The following is a 15,421-nucleotide window of genomic DNA, read 5'->3' on the forward strand; positions in this document are numbered from 1 at the left end:
CACATACCTTTATAGGCACTTTTCAGGTGAGGTATATTTAGGCCCATGTGCCTTAATTGAAAGCAGGTGGCTTTTCTGAGCAAGCAGGATAGACAAAAGCTTGTGGGGGGGAGGAACAGGAGCAATGCCTTGATGCTTTAAGAAGTACAAGGTAAATATCTCCTTGTCTGTGTCCAGGTATACAGAACATGGAGAGAAAACAAGGAGATATTTGCCAGATGAGTCACAAAAATGACCATGTGATCTCAAGAAAATGAATTGTCCCCTTCCAGTGGGAACCAGCCTGCTAGTTCTCTGTTTGGGTCTGTTTTTCATAAGCTTCTAACTTGAGACCTTTAAAACAAATGGAACAGCAAGCTTCTGAAAACACAGATTACCTCAAGGTGGGCCTTCCCAGCATTGTTGCTCCATGTGTTCTGCTGTTTGTGAACTCTCATGTCCTCCCAGCAGGGAAGATGGTGCTGGCTGTCCATGACCCAGGACGAGGCTCTGTTTTGAGAATAAAGCAGGTTGTCTCTCGAGGCTCCTTTCTGCCATTTATGCCTTCTGTGATAACAGGAGGAGAGTTAGCCCTGCTTCTGGTTTTCACCCTTATGCAGTCTGACAAGGACACTGTGATTCCAATGGCATAACATGGTCTGCCAGCACAAAATCCTCTGCGTGTGCAGCATCCCTATCCTGTGCTTAGTGGGCTGGACATGAGAGAAGTATTGTGCTTGGGCCAGGTACAGAGGGAGGAACTGAGACAATTAGTGAGGCTCTTGATTCTACTTTGTAAGTTCTATGTGGACCACAGGCTGCCCATAGAAGATCTCTTCTAATTTGTGAGATCTCAAACTGCAGTTTCTGAATTATTAAGCAAAAGGATGAGGCATTTCAGAATAACAGTGGCTTTAGGTCATAGAAGACAGGCTGTGTTATCTCACTTTACCGGGAAACCAACAGAAAGAACATCCTGCAGACAAGACAGAAAACTGATTGCTTTGGTTTGAGGGAGAGGATAAAACATCTTTTCCTGGGTTGAGGCTGGAGGACAGAATGAGAGCCTAAATTCTGGACCAGAGGTCTTGGTAATAGAAATAGAGTGGAGTCTCTATTTCTGGAGACACTGTGCTTTTATAGTGGAGAGCCTGTTAATCTTGTGGTCTCCTTGAGTCAGCCTTGAACTGCAGCTTCCTAACTGCAGTATCCTTGATAGCCTGTGCTCTGCTGGATTAAGTCACTGTCTTCTCTTCGACATACAGATGCTTCTCCTCAGGGCACAGCAGGTGAGTCTTGATGGCAATATTTAGTTGATTCTTTTATTCCTATGGATGGTTTATCTGCATGTTGCTTAGAAACAGGGCCTGTGTGTGGGAGGAAGTGCATTCTGGTAGGAACTCAAAAGTTGGTCTCTTTTCAGAACACAATTACAGAAAAAATATGCTTTTAACCATTTAGGGAACTTCCTCATAAACTCTTCACTGAATGTCTGGTGCAGAGTTTTGGTCTTGCTCACAGCTTGATTTGTGTTCTTAAAGAAGAAATGCAGCTAGGTCAAACACTTTTTAATTAATATATTCCAGATAATTCTGAAAATCATTTTCTCATTGAATGACACCCAGGCCATATATTTTCTTCTGGTGTTTGTAATATCTTTTGCCTATGTCTCTTTTGCTAGATCAGCAAACTGTCCCTTACTGTGAACACTGAATGTCAGGTCTCCAGTGCATTGCTTGGACAGAGTAGAGGCCAAGCTTGTTTTTGCAATCCCAAATCCACTGTACAGAAAAATGTCCTTATAGGAAACTGAAATTGTATATCTAATGCTGGAAGTGAACTTGGTGGGACTTTGACTTTGCAATCACTTCACCCAGCTGGGCAAATGTAAGCAGCATTCTTAACTAGATCCATTCAGATAATGAAGTTTTTTTGAGTCTGCTGAACAAGTAGCACCTGTTCAGAGTAAGGCTTGAAACCTGTTAACAGGCTGCCCTAATAGTGGCATTTCAGGTTTGTTGTAGAGATCATTCTTATTCTTAATATCTTTAACCACAAAAAAATAGATCTGTAATAGAGGAGTGAAAGCCATGTGATAAAAGATGTGCTATTGGCCTGCTCCAAAGCTCTGCAGTTGCCATTGAGCTCAGCTGTGCAGATCTAGTTTAGACAAAATAATCTGCTGAAATCTGAGGGTTTGATTTATGAAGGGAGCCAGCTTTGCGTGAAGCAGCAGCGTGACTCTTGGGAATATATTGGGGTGGAAGGTGTTTAAAGGGCAATCTGCCAAAGCAAGTCTATATGTGAAAGGCACCTGGCGACACTCTGTTCTTTGGGGCTGGGCCATTTGCCCTGATTTATTTGCAGTAAGATGTCCAGTCTGCCCCGTGCAGCTCCAGGAGCTCACCCTGAGGTCCCATCTCACATTTCTTTCCCTCTGATAAGTGGAGGAACTCCTGCTTTTGCTGCTGCCAGATCCATTTGGGGTTGTAACCCTGGTGCCAGAGTAAGAGGTGCCTTGTTCTTGAGCAGAATACTGGGCTTGCTTCAGAGCCTCTGTCATCTGCTTTGACATTTGCCTAGTATTGGTACTGCTGATGTGTTCAATGACCAGTTAAAGGTGCTGCTCTGATTAAAGATGTGTCTGAAGATCCTGCCATGCCCTAAATGTGTCTACCTCTTCTCAAGGAACTATGGTTTTCAGCTAATCCGAATGATGCAGCAGCAGTTCTCTGTGGCAAGAAGGTGGGTACAGCAGTGGCTGTTCTAGCCCCACACAGAGCCTGTGCTCTGAGCTGAATGTGAACTGAGGGTGATGGTGTGGAGAGTTGGCTGGGAAGGAGGATGTGTACAAGTTTGGAAGACACAGAGCTGTGTGAGCTGGTACAGCTCGATTAGGTGAATGAGGTGAAAAATAGAGAGAAAATGAGACCCATTGTCGTGCAGATCCTGCCGGCAGCCATGGAGCTGGTTCATGCAGCACGGCTCACTTTGTTGCTGTGGTAACCACTGTGCGATTTTTTGGATATTTATACTGTGTAAAAGGAGCTTGGGTAACCTAAAGATAGCATGGATGACTCTATTGCATGAGTCCCTTTGGTGGGGGTCAGAGTTTGATCCCTTTAGAAAAATTTACCTGATGCTGTCTTATTTTTTCCAAAATTGGTGAAAAAAGCTGAGAAATTGGCACTTGCGTAGCCTGGGGAGTGGGGTGAGGTAGTGGCAGTGCTTGGGGCTTGTCAGAAAAACCCAGTTCTTAGTTCCATTTTGTTCTCTTCCCAATATATTTTTGTTTGTGCATTAATTTAAGCTTTCGGTATCAATGTTCAGTCCTCATGGGATGACTCTTTTCAAGGCAGGGGACGCTGCCTGCTTCTGTGAAATCAAATTAGGTAGGAGATGTGTAAAGCACCATGATTGTGCTGTTGGGAGTGGAGCCTTGCTGGTTCCAAAACATGACAGCAGCTGTGAAGCCCTACGGGCATCAGTCCGTGTTCTGGCAATGTTGGTTTCTTCTTTTGGTATTTCTTACTTGGCCACATTGCAGGATTTTTGACAAGATATATTTTGTAAAGTTTTCTGTTTTCCCAAGTGTAGTGAAACGACTTCAGCCTTGTACAGCTTCTTGTTCCCAGAAGCTCGGGGAGTGGGAAGGCATTTGAGCGTTCACTGTTCTGATCTGATCTCTCTGAAATGTTTCTCCTTCCTGCAGATCCCAACTTCTCACTGAATGAGTCTCACTCAGCACAGTAAGGAGCAACAAAGAGCAGCCCCTTGCCTCAGAGCAGGCTAATTTACAGGTTGAACTTTGCAGCAGCTTTTCTGTTACAATTATCTGAAGTTTCCCAGCACAATCTGTTGGTTTCAGTTGTGTTGCCCTTTTGCTGATTAGGTGAACTGCTGCTTTAGCAGCAGCGCATCGCTGCCTCCAGGAGTGTGTGCGAAAGTTTGTGGTTTTCCAGGGAGAGGAGTTTAGAAAATGGGAAGTTCCGTTGTATGTTTTTGAAGTCCTTTTAAAAACAAGACAAACCAAACCAACCTAACAAAAAACCTCCAAACCGAAAAAAACCCAAAAAAACAAACAAAAAAAAAAAAAAAAAAAACCAAAAAAACACCCTACTAGCTTCAGATCAGAGATTTAAAGTTCGGAGGAGTTAAAATATGGGGAAAAGAGTTTTTCTTTTCTTGGCGAAATCCTCTCAGAAATATTTATGATTTGCAGTCATTTACCTGAACACTTGGCCCATACTGCACAGACTCAGGACTCAGAAGAGTTTCTCACTTCACTTTTAGACAAGTATCATAGAATTGTTTAGGTTGGAAAGAACTTCTGAGGTCATCAAGTTCAACCAAGGACATGGAAGCACACATTTTCAGTAGTGTATTTTTCTCCAGGATGCTCTTGGCCATGACACAGATGCAGGCAGTTGGGGATTATGAGTTGCAGCTTTGTGTTTTGTTGACAGGTGTTAACTCTGGGGGTTTGCCAACCCTCATTGGGTGAGACTTCCTTCTGCTGTGCTGGAAAGCTGGTAAGTGGCAGGAACCCCTCTTATATGTTTTCAGGATGTTCAGGATCCCTTCTGAGCTCTGACTTACCCACTGCTGGGAACCTGCTCCGGTTAGCTGGCATATTATTGGTATTATTTTCAGTAACTGTAGCCTGGAGGATTCCAGCCAGGAAGGTGGTGATGTACAGAGAGATTCAAAGTGGTTTGTGCAACACTTCTATTTCCTCAGCATAGCTGGGAATGCTTTTGACACATCACACTCACTGGGCCCCAAACCACAGCTGCTTGGACCCCTGTAAATTTAAATTCAGCAGTTCCAGCATTCCAGTTCAAGGAGCTGTTAGGGTGATGTGTTTTTCTCTTTTAGAAGTACCCACAAAGCTAAAAGTGGAGCTTTATGGACAAATCACAAGTGCAGCTGTTGCCATTCAGATGCGTTTAAGTGGCAGAAACCAGAACAAGTTTTTTTCTGAGTGTTTAATCGTCAGTTTCCCAAGTTTTATGACCTTGTTTTGTACCTTTTACTTAAAATACTTGCATTTTTTTCAAATATCTTCATGCAACTACAGATTAATACTTTTATTTGCTGTATTCACCCTGATTCTGCTTCCACTGGAAAAATTTATTCCTTGGTGATAATAATGAAATAGAAGGGAGACTATGGCATTGACAGGAGCTGTAAAATATGTAAATAAAACTAAGATTTCTTCTCCTGTCATCTCTCTGGGGATGGCAAATAACAAAATGGTTATGAGGAACAATATTTTACTTCAGATTGAACACTAAACCAGAGATAACTTAGATACCCTGACATAATTCAATACGTTTATCTTCAACTGTAGCAGAAAATCTCAGTCCCACGCTAATTTTTCAATTTAGGTAATTCCATTCTGCCTTTTCTACCTGAGGTGCCTTTGGTGTTCAGTTATTATTTCAAGGTATTCTTTTGTGATTGCCTCTTCTCCAATGGCTTTATTTTCCTAGCAAGTGAAATGCTTCAGGCTTATCTACAGAAAATGTGAGTAAGAGATAAATGTATGGAATTGCACATTCAATTTGGAAACAGTATATCCATAGCAAGTCAGAAGTTGTTTGATTTGGCTTAGAATAATTGCTGTTATAGTGGAGGGGGGACAGTTTATGAAGGTTTTGAGTAAATTTCTCCTTTGAGCGAATAATTTCCTTTAGACCGCAGTCCTTTGAAGTGCAGAAAAACTGTACCCACAACTTTAGAACAATAACTGGTTTGTATTCTGGTTTTGGTGCTCAGTGATACACAGATGTGTTAACAGTTCTGCTTCTGGAAGTTCTGGGTGATACTCACACTAGGAAATATACTTAATTTCCCACTTCCTTTTGCTTAACTGCAAAAGAGCTAAAATGTCAAGCAGTAGCGATGCATGATGGAGCCTAAAGGAATTGCAACCCTCACATCCCTTTTTACTGCAGTATTTATAAAATAATTTACCAGCGTTAAGTTTCCAATTCCAGCTTTATGGAGAAAACAAGGTTTATCATAGGCAAACAGATGGTTTCCTGAAATTATTATCTTTTTCTCTGTTCAAAAGTCCACAGTAATAGGCTATCAGCAGTCCCTGGTGAGGTGAATCTGTGACCATGGAGTTTATACACAGGAAATTCACAAGTTTTGTGCTTCTTTACTAAAGAAGAGATTTCATCTCTACACTAGAAAAATAAATAAAAAATTAGAGGGGATAAGGAAATTGTTTCAGGCCTCTGGTTTTTGGTTTGAAGATGGAAAGTAGTAGCTCAGTTTAAAAAACAAGACCCTGTTTTGAATTAATAATTTTCAGAGAATGTTCATCTGCAGCTGAGTTTCTCAAATGAAACAAATTATACAATTTGAATTAGTTTCTTACCTGTAAATTAACCCACTGGTCTTTTATGGCACTTTTTATTATGACAAAATTTGTAGAGGTGAAATACCACCACTGATTATTTATACTCATCACAGAAATTAAATTGCAGGATGTGGTTGCAATAATGAGCATTATTTACTCTTGTGGAATTGTAAAGATGCTAACATAATCTGATTTAAATCCAGATTCAGCTGCTTTTGAAATAGTTATTCCATTTCTTCATTCATCATACTTTTGTAACTAAACTTTCTCACTTAAAAATGTAGACTAATGACTGGGGAATGAAAACAGTCATCAAAATTTCATTAAGTATATATATTTGAGCTGTCGTTTAACTGTGATTCTTTCTCCCAGGTGAATGTATGACAGGGCCAACACTCATGGGATTCACCATGGCTGACTTGAGATAAATGTAGCTGTAATTGCAGATAAATCTCAGATAGTTCTCTGAACTTCCTTTATTTTCAGTGAAGGCACATTTTGACTTTCAATTCCTTTGGCCTGTTGCGTTTTATAATACTTTGAATCACACTTAGAATTTTCTGTCATTTTACTAACTATGAAGTTATCTGTGCTGGTAGCTCAGAAGCAGATTTGCAAACATGTAAAATGTAAATGGTTTGCAGTTTTTTGTTTGGAGTTTTTGGTGAGGGGTGGAACTTAACAGAAAAACCCAAAAACATCTCAGATTTTTTTTTTTTAGATTTTCCTAGATCTTCTGCCCTGGATACTGTTCTATTTTTCCAAAATGCTTCATTTATCATAATTTTTCTTCTAGTACTTAAGGAACTCAGGGTAATATATACAAATTATCTTTCTTCCTGGTGCTTCCACTTTTCATGTTATTTATTTCCAAGATTTCTTTAGGAGATGAACCAATGCCAGGAGAACATCAGTGCCACTGAGCTGTGGCAGTAATCTTGTTTCTGCTGAGAGTGAGCCTGTGCATTAAAACACTACCAAGAAATGGTGTATGGGAACATATAAATTACAGAATGCTACAAGTATATCCTGTGAATGGGTGGGTGTTAAAGGTATCACACCTGGTATTAAGGAATCTTCTGGCTCACTGGAGTATTTCACAGTCCATAATGACCAAATAACTATGAATTAAAATGAGAACAGTTGGAAAATCAGAGGTGTGGTAAATTATTTCAGCTTTTTTTTTTTTTTTTTTTTTTTTTTTTTGCATTTCATTTTTGCAGTTATTCTGATTTATTGCCTGCCAAGTCTGGTGAGTTATTAGACAAAGGAATGCAGTGGTATCTGGAAAGGGATAGAAATATGTGAACCTTGTCACAGTGTGCACATCTTGGCCACTTTTCAAAGGGCTGGGGGAAGCCTGGAACCTCCCTCCTATGCATTTGGGATTGTGTTTCAGTGCAAGTCCCTGCCTGAGCCGTGTGTCAGCAATGCCTCTTGTCTTGTCACATTCCTGGCTACTCCTGGTCTTTCTAGATTTGTCTCATATCCAGGAAATGATGACTAGTAAGATGATGAATTAGGAACACTGCCACCAGTGTAAAACCAGTTCTCTCCAAGTTTTTCTGTCACCTGCCTGGTTCTATGCCTCAAATCTTGTCACATCTTCTGTCCTTTGGTTCTCCTCTGGCTTGGGATCTGGCCCAGGAGGAGGGAGTGAATACTTCAGCATTTTAAATTCAAAATGTAAATCTCCAGAAGTCTATGCTTAGCAGCCATCTATTAACCCAAACCAGCATGAAGCAAGTACTGGGTATGCCTAGGAGTACCAGCCTTTTGATGGTGTTTATCAGCCAAATGCCCAGCTTATCTCCTAAATTCTGGGTGGGTTTGCTAGCTAAGTACAGCTCTTTGTTGGCATACGTGCAGTCTGTGCATTAGGTAACTCACAGACCCCTTGGTGCAGAGCCACTGACCACATCCAATATCCAACAGTGTTGAATTTTATTTGGATTAAAGACTCTGGCTATAGAACCATGGGTAAAGGTAGAGATGAATGTAGAGAAAGGTACCCTAACCACTTAGCTGGAAGTATTCTTCAGTGGGAGTCTTTAAATCCTTCTTTTTGAAGCTTTCATCTTCCTTGGGGTAAGTAAGCAATTGCTGATATTGAGTTAGAAAATGTGCCTTTAGTTGATTGGTTAGAGGTTCTTCTGGAAAGAGGGAAGACCTCAGTTTCTTTCAAAGTATTTAAGCATTTCTACAAGTATGTGACTAGAGCCTGGAACTGATGTCTCTCTGGTAAGGACTCTAACCACCAGGGCATTCAGTAATTTTCACTGGTGTAATAACTAGTGTGTGTCCCACTGAGAATCACTTACAGGAAGACAGATCAACAGATTCCTACCGAATATTCCCAGCTGGCTGATAGAGATGATTCTTTCATCAATAAGGTAACCTTTATGAATGCCAATATCTAAACAAATTGAATATTTGCACCCCAAGTTAGTGCTATTTTGTGGCAGGGTGCCTAAAATCTTTTTGCTGAGTAAAGAGAATTCCTTCCCTAAGCTTGAATTTAATTCTCTTTTGGTTGTCCTGCACGGGACATTTAAGGTGATAAAACTTGTAGTTAACTATCTGCTGATGCTGTTTCCATGAGACACAGCTGATGTGAAAATGCTCTCAATAGTATCTGACTGGAGGGTGAAAGGCCTTAACATGCTCCAGATATCATAAGTATCTCTTTTCTTGAGGTATTTTCCAATGTGTTTGATGAAAGTGCTTGCTATCAAAAACTAGAAGAATTGCTCTTCTAGTAGAAAGGTATTAATAATAGATCTGTTTTGCAACCTGAATTTTTATCTTCAGTACTCTGGATACTGGAGTAGTGAGTGGTATATGGAAAGAATATATGGGATTTAAAAAACTGGGAAAATGAATGTTTGAAATATTTGTTTTTACTTAAAACTCATAATCTTGTTGGGGTAAAAATTTGTTTGCTATTTCCACAGTTTTATTAATTAGAGCCTTCTGCACTTTACTGTGAATCTCTCAGCTGTGGCTGAGCAATAATCATACATTTCCTTATCCAGCTTGACACTGCTGATAGCTCTTGTAATTCATTCTCTTGATTATGTTTGGCAACTCATAATTTGCTGGTAGCTGGTGTATCAGAATGAGAGTTCCTGGTTCCCCTGGCATTCACACCATTTAACTCTCATGACATGATTTAATTAGAGGGAATTACCTGAACATTACTCCTACTTGCTTTCCATTTTAGGGGGGTGTAAGACAAACTGAGTGTCCATTCCATCAAAACAAGGAAAAGGACAAACAGCCTAATCCTTGATGGATAGGGAATTTGCAAAAACAAGGAACTCAGTCCCTTGGCTCTCATGCTGATCTGTCTCTTAATTAGACAGGATATAAATGAAGCTTACTGAGATATGACAGGAGAATTTTTTTTTTAAGTCTTACCAATAATTTGATGAATGCTTTATTCTTACTTGTAATCAGAGATAATCTACTTGCATTTGTTCACATGTATTTTTGCCTCTTCATAAAAGCCTTTGCTATTCCTTTGGTTCACGTACAAGATCTGACGTGTGTGATCAAAATCTGTAACATAAATGAACATGTGATGAATTACAACAGTTCAGAATTTGAACTGTACAATCTCAGCCAGTGACTGAATGGTGCCACCTCTTCTGCCAGCTGGCAATCTCATGGGAGAAGCTCTTCACGTAATAAACAGAACAAAACCAACAAAAAGTCTCGAACCCAACCAAATAAAAAGGCCCCCAAACCCCAACCCAACACTTTATGCATGGTGTGGAGGACTGGAAAGGTGACCTTGGATAGGATTTCTACCAGAAGAGTGCACAAAAGAGTTAATTTGCACTTGCACTGTAGATGTTGTGTGATAGAAAGGAGGAATGAGTTAAGTAGTGAACTAAATAAAGCTGTCACCAGATTTCGTTTGTATGAAGATATTTTTGCTAGACAATTTTTATCACACACAATCTATTGCCAGCTTGCAAAGCATTGTGGGATTCTGTCCAAGACACTTCAATGTTAATTGACTTTCTGTGTTTGCTATACTAATTGAATATAATCATGAGAATTTTGGGAACAGGAAATGCAATTATTATTATTATTATGAATTCTACAGAGAATTTTAATATTAAGAAATTTTATTGTTGTGGGTAACTTTTGAGAAATATTTTTCTCATGGGTTGATACCTCTGTGATGTGCTTAGGATTCCATGTGTGTGTTCATATGATTATGGACTGCTTTATAACCTTCTCCTCACAGAAAACCCTAAAGTGAATAGATAACACTGCTCCAGTATAACGTAGAAATCTCTAGCAAAGAATTGCCCTGTGAGATGTTTTTGTGCTAGAAAAAAGGCAAGAGACAAATATCTTTGTTTCCTCATTTAGAGTCTTTGGGCCTATAACGTACCTTTTTGGGTTAAGAGTAACAAAAGTGCATACAAGGTGCTATACCCTTGTTGACATCTTCCTTTTACAAGCCACGTGAGTGACAGCAGTGAATCTGAAAATCATTTAACCCTCACTCTGTTTTTTGTCTTTATGTTTTTACACAAATTTTCATTTATAGTTCACCAGTGTCTAATGATTGAATGGAACTTTTTGTTCATTTACATCTGGGTGTCCTTTTTTAGATATGCAGGAATGTAAAAATAATTAATTAAACATTAATAGTGGAAGTGAGAGTAGCACTCTCAGCATGATCATTCTGTCAGCAGATGAAATGAAGATCTTCTGTGTGGGTGACATAAAACCAAATACAAGAATCAAGAAGCTCCTCATGAATAAACATGATTTCTTGAAAACATCGTCATTTTCCCTGATCTTGTTCTATCTTATTCCTTTTAAAATTTTTATTATTTTGTTTTTAGAAACAGTGTTCAGATGTTCCTGGGATGGTAATGTGGAGTTGCTAATGACCCTTGGCATGTGTTACCATGATGTCAGGATGTTTTAAAGGCTTTTTGCAGTCTTACTATTTCAAGTCCAGTATATTTTTTTCTGAGATTGCCTGGCAGTGATGTAGCCTAAACAGATTGTTTGTAAGTCTTGGAAATTTTGATGCAAAGGGTGCACTTTCATTTAAGCCATAGATCTTTGCAGCAGGAAAATGATTGCAGCACATGTTATGCAAAAGGTAATTCACTTTTGATGAGACATTCGAATGAGCAGAGGCTGTAATTTTCAGCTTAAGTACTAAAGGTGGGGGAATCTGTAGTTATTTGTTTTAGTGATTAAGATGCAAAACCACAAAGGACAAGAAATTCCCTGAGCAGGAGCAGAGCTGTACTTCCCATGTGGATTCCTTGTAGTCAATGAAACTACAGATGTTTTTTTGAACATCACCAAAATGGGATTGTGGTATCTTTTGAATTTTATTTTTTTAAACTTTAAATAATACAGCATACATTTGGTGAGGTATTTGACACTAAAAATAGAGAATGTTGAAGTTTCTTTTATCAATCAGTTCTTATTTTGGAGCAAAACCATCATTTTCAATGTCAGAATTATTTGCAGGAGTACATTTGATTATTCTGGTCCACCATTTTAAATGGGCTGGAGCAGAACTTTCAGGACTAGGTACTTTTTCTTTGTAATGTGTAAAAATCTCTTGATTTGCCTTTCATTTGCTGAAATATCTATTTTCAGTCTTTGATTGAACCACCCTGAATTGATGAATCCTCCTCTTTTGCATCATTCTCATTTGTATATAGCTCCTAATCAGAATGATTTCTTCTTTCTTTTTGATCTAAATAGCTTCTGTTGATGGCTCTGACTTTCCTAGACAAGGGATTTTATTTCTGCAATACATGATGAGCATGTTTCAAACTCTGTATCTTGCCACTGTATTGTTTGCTGCTGGAGACAGCTCTGGAAATTCTGTTAACTGCCTTACTACTCTTTCTTTTACTCTCTTTAACTAGAAAGGTAACTTTTGCAGCTCATATAGATGGTGCAATGTTAGTGAGAAACTGTGTTCTGCCTGGAAGGTGGGGCAGTCCTCAAACTTGTATGTGAGAGATACAAATCACTTTGTTCTGAACTCTCTTGCATTTTCAGAATCTGAGGAGATTTGTTCTGAACTCTCTTGCATTTTCAGAATCTGAGGAGATCATTGAATGCTAGTAGAGGAAAATTTTGGTTTGCAGAGCTCTAGGATGTAAGTGCTGTGTCTGTTACCTAGTTGAAAATTACTTTTCTGGGATCAGGAGGAGAATTTATCAGGAACTTGGTGAGAAAATAGGGTGTTTTCTGTTAGATGTCAGAGATGTCATCTGTCTGAGACCAGGGAGTTTTAATTTTTAGCATAGAACTTTTGATGAGAAGAGTATTTCGAGGCAGGGATAAAATCCTGACAACTGTAAACCACGTAACTCAAAGTCTGTCAGTAATCCCGGTATTGAGGGGGTTTGCAGAGAAATTCCTTAAGCCTGTCGAGAAACAGTCTTGGAAGGATCAATAGTTAACTACTGGGCTTTCTGTCAGAAATATCAGAAAAAAATAACCAAAAGGATACAAAAAAACATTTGCAGTTGTTACTTCAGTGGAGTATTCAACCATGGAATAGTCACAGTGATCTTCTTGGCTTTTATATTACTTAAAAGCCAAAGTGAAAGAAGGAAAAACAAACTCCCAAAAAAACTATGCCAAGGGTAGGGTTGGGGGATTGCCTCTCTGATATTTTTTTATTTTCCTCATGTATGTGGTTTTGTGTAACTTAAAGCTCCAGAAATAAGTTCTACGTGTGCATAAAAAATAAATCCACTAAATTACTAATATTTGTAACAAATCAAGTCATTTAGATAGAATAGAGCTAGATAATAACTGGACTGAAGGACCTTTGCGATGTGGTTGGTCTCACCTCTTGCTTAAAGCAGAGCCAACATCGAAGTTAATTCAAACGTAAAATTTTGATTTGGTTGCTTATAGTCATGCAGAGATGTGTTTTTGTTATTTCCAGGGATGGAGATTGCATGACATCTCTGAGATGTCCACCGTTTCAATGTTCCAGCACTGAAAGTTTTTTCCTAGTATCTAATCAGAATATTGCTGGTTTAACTCGTGTCTGTTCTCATCTTTTGTTTTGACTTTGCACCTCTGAAATCCTGCCAAGTCCACCACTAAACCATGTCCCTAAGCATCACATTTATGCCTTTTAAATATATCCAGGGATGCTGCTTCAACCACTACCCTGGGCAGCCTGTTTAAATGCTTGATAACCCTTTCAGTGAAGAAATTTTTCCTAATATCCAGTCTAAATCTTCCCTAGTACAGCTGTGAGCAATCAGTTTCCAGTTTCTCCAGGAGAAAGCTGTGGGAAACGCTGTTCCCAGTACTGAGATCAGGCTGACAGACCTGAAGTTTCTCAAATTCTCCTGCTGGCCTTTCTTGTAGATTGGTGTCACATTTGCCAACTAATAATAATAATAGATAATAATAGAAATTATTCTGAAATAGCCAGATATGGCTCTTTGCATTGTGCGTTTTTCCTCTGCAAATAAAACTACTACAACTTGTTTTTGTGTATTTGTCTATTTATAAAATAAAAAAAATGAAAAAAATTGTGATATAGGTGTTTATTTAAGGTTTGAAAGAATATATAAGCCTTGCATCTTGTTTTATTCATGAGTTAGGTGATACTGCTGTCATATGATCAAGTACTCTATTTTATTACCATATTGTCATAGTTAAAAATAAGCATATAGTTTACTGTGTCAAATGCATTTTCACTGTGATTTCCTTACACTTTTTTAGTTTTCTGACATTCAATTATTTCTGATGAGTATTACTATCAGTGACAGCCTAGTTATCCTTGGTCTTTTTGAAATATGAAGTGCATATCTAGTGGAGTGTATGACCTATGTAAACAGGACATGAAAAATATAGCATTTATATTTCCTTTAACATGTACTGAGTGAGCTATATTATTTTAGAAATTTTGTGTTAATGCCTTTGCATTTTGCTTTTGACTAATAACCTGTAGAATCTACCATTTCCTTTGGTATTCCCTAGTTCATAAGTAATTTTCATCACTGATGAGGTTAATTGTTTTCTGTTTGACATCTCTTATAAATATGCACTCCATAGCTACAAACAGATTGGATGTAAATACACAGGTAATGCTCTGCTGAACAATTCCTTTCACTCAGATTAAAATACATTGCCTTTATAAAGTTCAGAGTGTATATAAAGCTATATAATCTTTTTCATTGCAGTTTTATCACATTTTACAGTTAAACTAACGGATATTTAGGTAACAAATGTTTCTATACATAGGAAAAATATTTTTTTTAGGATTAAGTGGTATTTTATTGCCTTAGTTAGATAATCTCTAAACAGGTATAAAGGGAGTATAAAGTTATGTTACACAGCTCCATAACTTGAGTCTTATTTGTTCTTGATTGCTCCAAGCAAAAAAGATGCAAACTCTTCTGAGCACAAAACACTGAAGCACAATTCCAAAGAGAAGCCCTGCTTAATGGTAGGATGAGATGGGGAGATACGAGAAGGCAAGAAGTCATTAAGAGTGTTCTTGTCACTGGAGAAGTCAGAACCATCCTTTCCTTTGTTTCTGCTGCATTTGAGCAGTCTACCCTGACCACTGCAACTATTTAAATTGCTAAAATATTTGAACAATTTAGTGCTCATCTGAACTGTAATTAGCAGTTAATTAACAGTGCAAATGTGAGTTTACCTTTTGCATCAGCCACGTTTGTAAGAATGGGTTGTGTGCTGGAACACTGCAAGAATCCAGTTCCATTTTAGCTGATGGAGTGTAGCTGACATTCTGCTGAGGTTTATTTTGAGACCAGGTGTGATACACTGCAATCATAGACTACAAAACTTTCCTCGCTGGTCATAATTTTTAATATATTTCTTTCCAATGGAATTTGTGATCTGCAGCTCTCCTGTGCAGTTGGCTAACATAGAGAAGTGCTTCTAGTCCCTGACAACAGCAGAGCTACAAGTTCAAGTGCCCTCGAAAATCAAACCGTCGTTTCTGCTGATGGTTGTGCAGGATGTGTTGGATTCAGCCAGGCATCAGATCAGTAGCTGATAGCTGGAATAATG

The 15,421-nt window shown here is 38.6% G+C and overlaps 1 long non-coding RNA gene across 1 annotated transcript in view; it reads left to right on the forward strand.

The window, feature by feature from the left end:
- Positions 1-969: 969 nt before the first annotated feature.
- LOC125333469 overlaps positions 970-15,421 on the forward strand; it is a 113,217-nt gene continuing 98,765 nt past the window's right edge. Inside the window, exon 1 of the long non-coding RNA XR_007206872.1 lies at positions 970-1,268. This is a non-coding gene — a long non-coding RNA (uncharacterized LOC125333469). The remainder of the gene's footprint in view (positions 1,269-15,421) is intronic.

This window comes from Corvus hawaiiensis, chromosome 14 (assembly GCF_020740725.1).
Source record: "Corvus hawaiiensis isolate bCorHaw1 chromosome 14, bCorHaw1.pri.cur, whole genome shotgun sequence".
Classification (NCBI taxonomy): domain Eukaryota; kingdom Metazoa; phylum Chordata; class Aves; order Passeriformes; family Corvidae; genus Corvus; species Corvus hawaiiensis.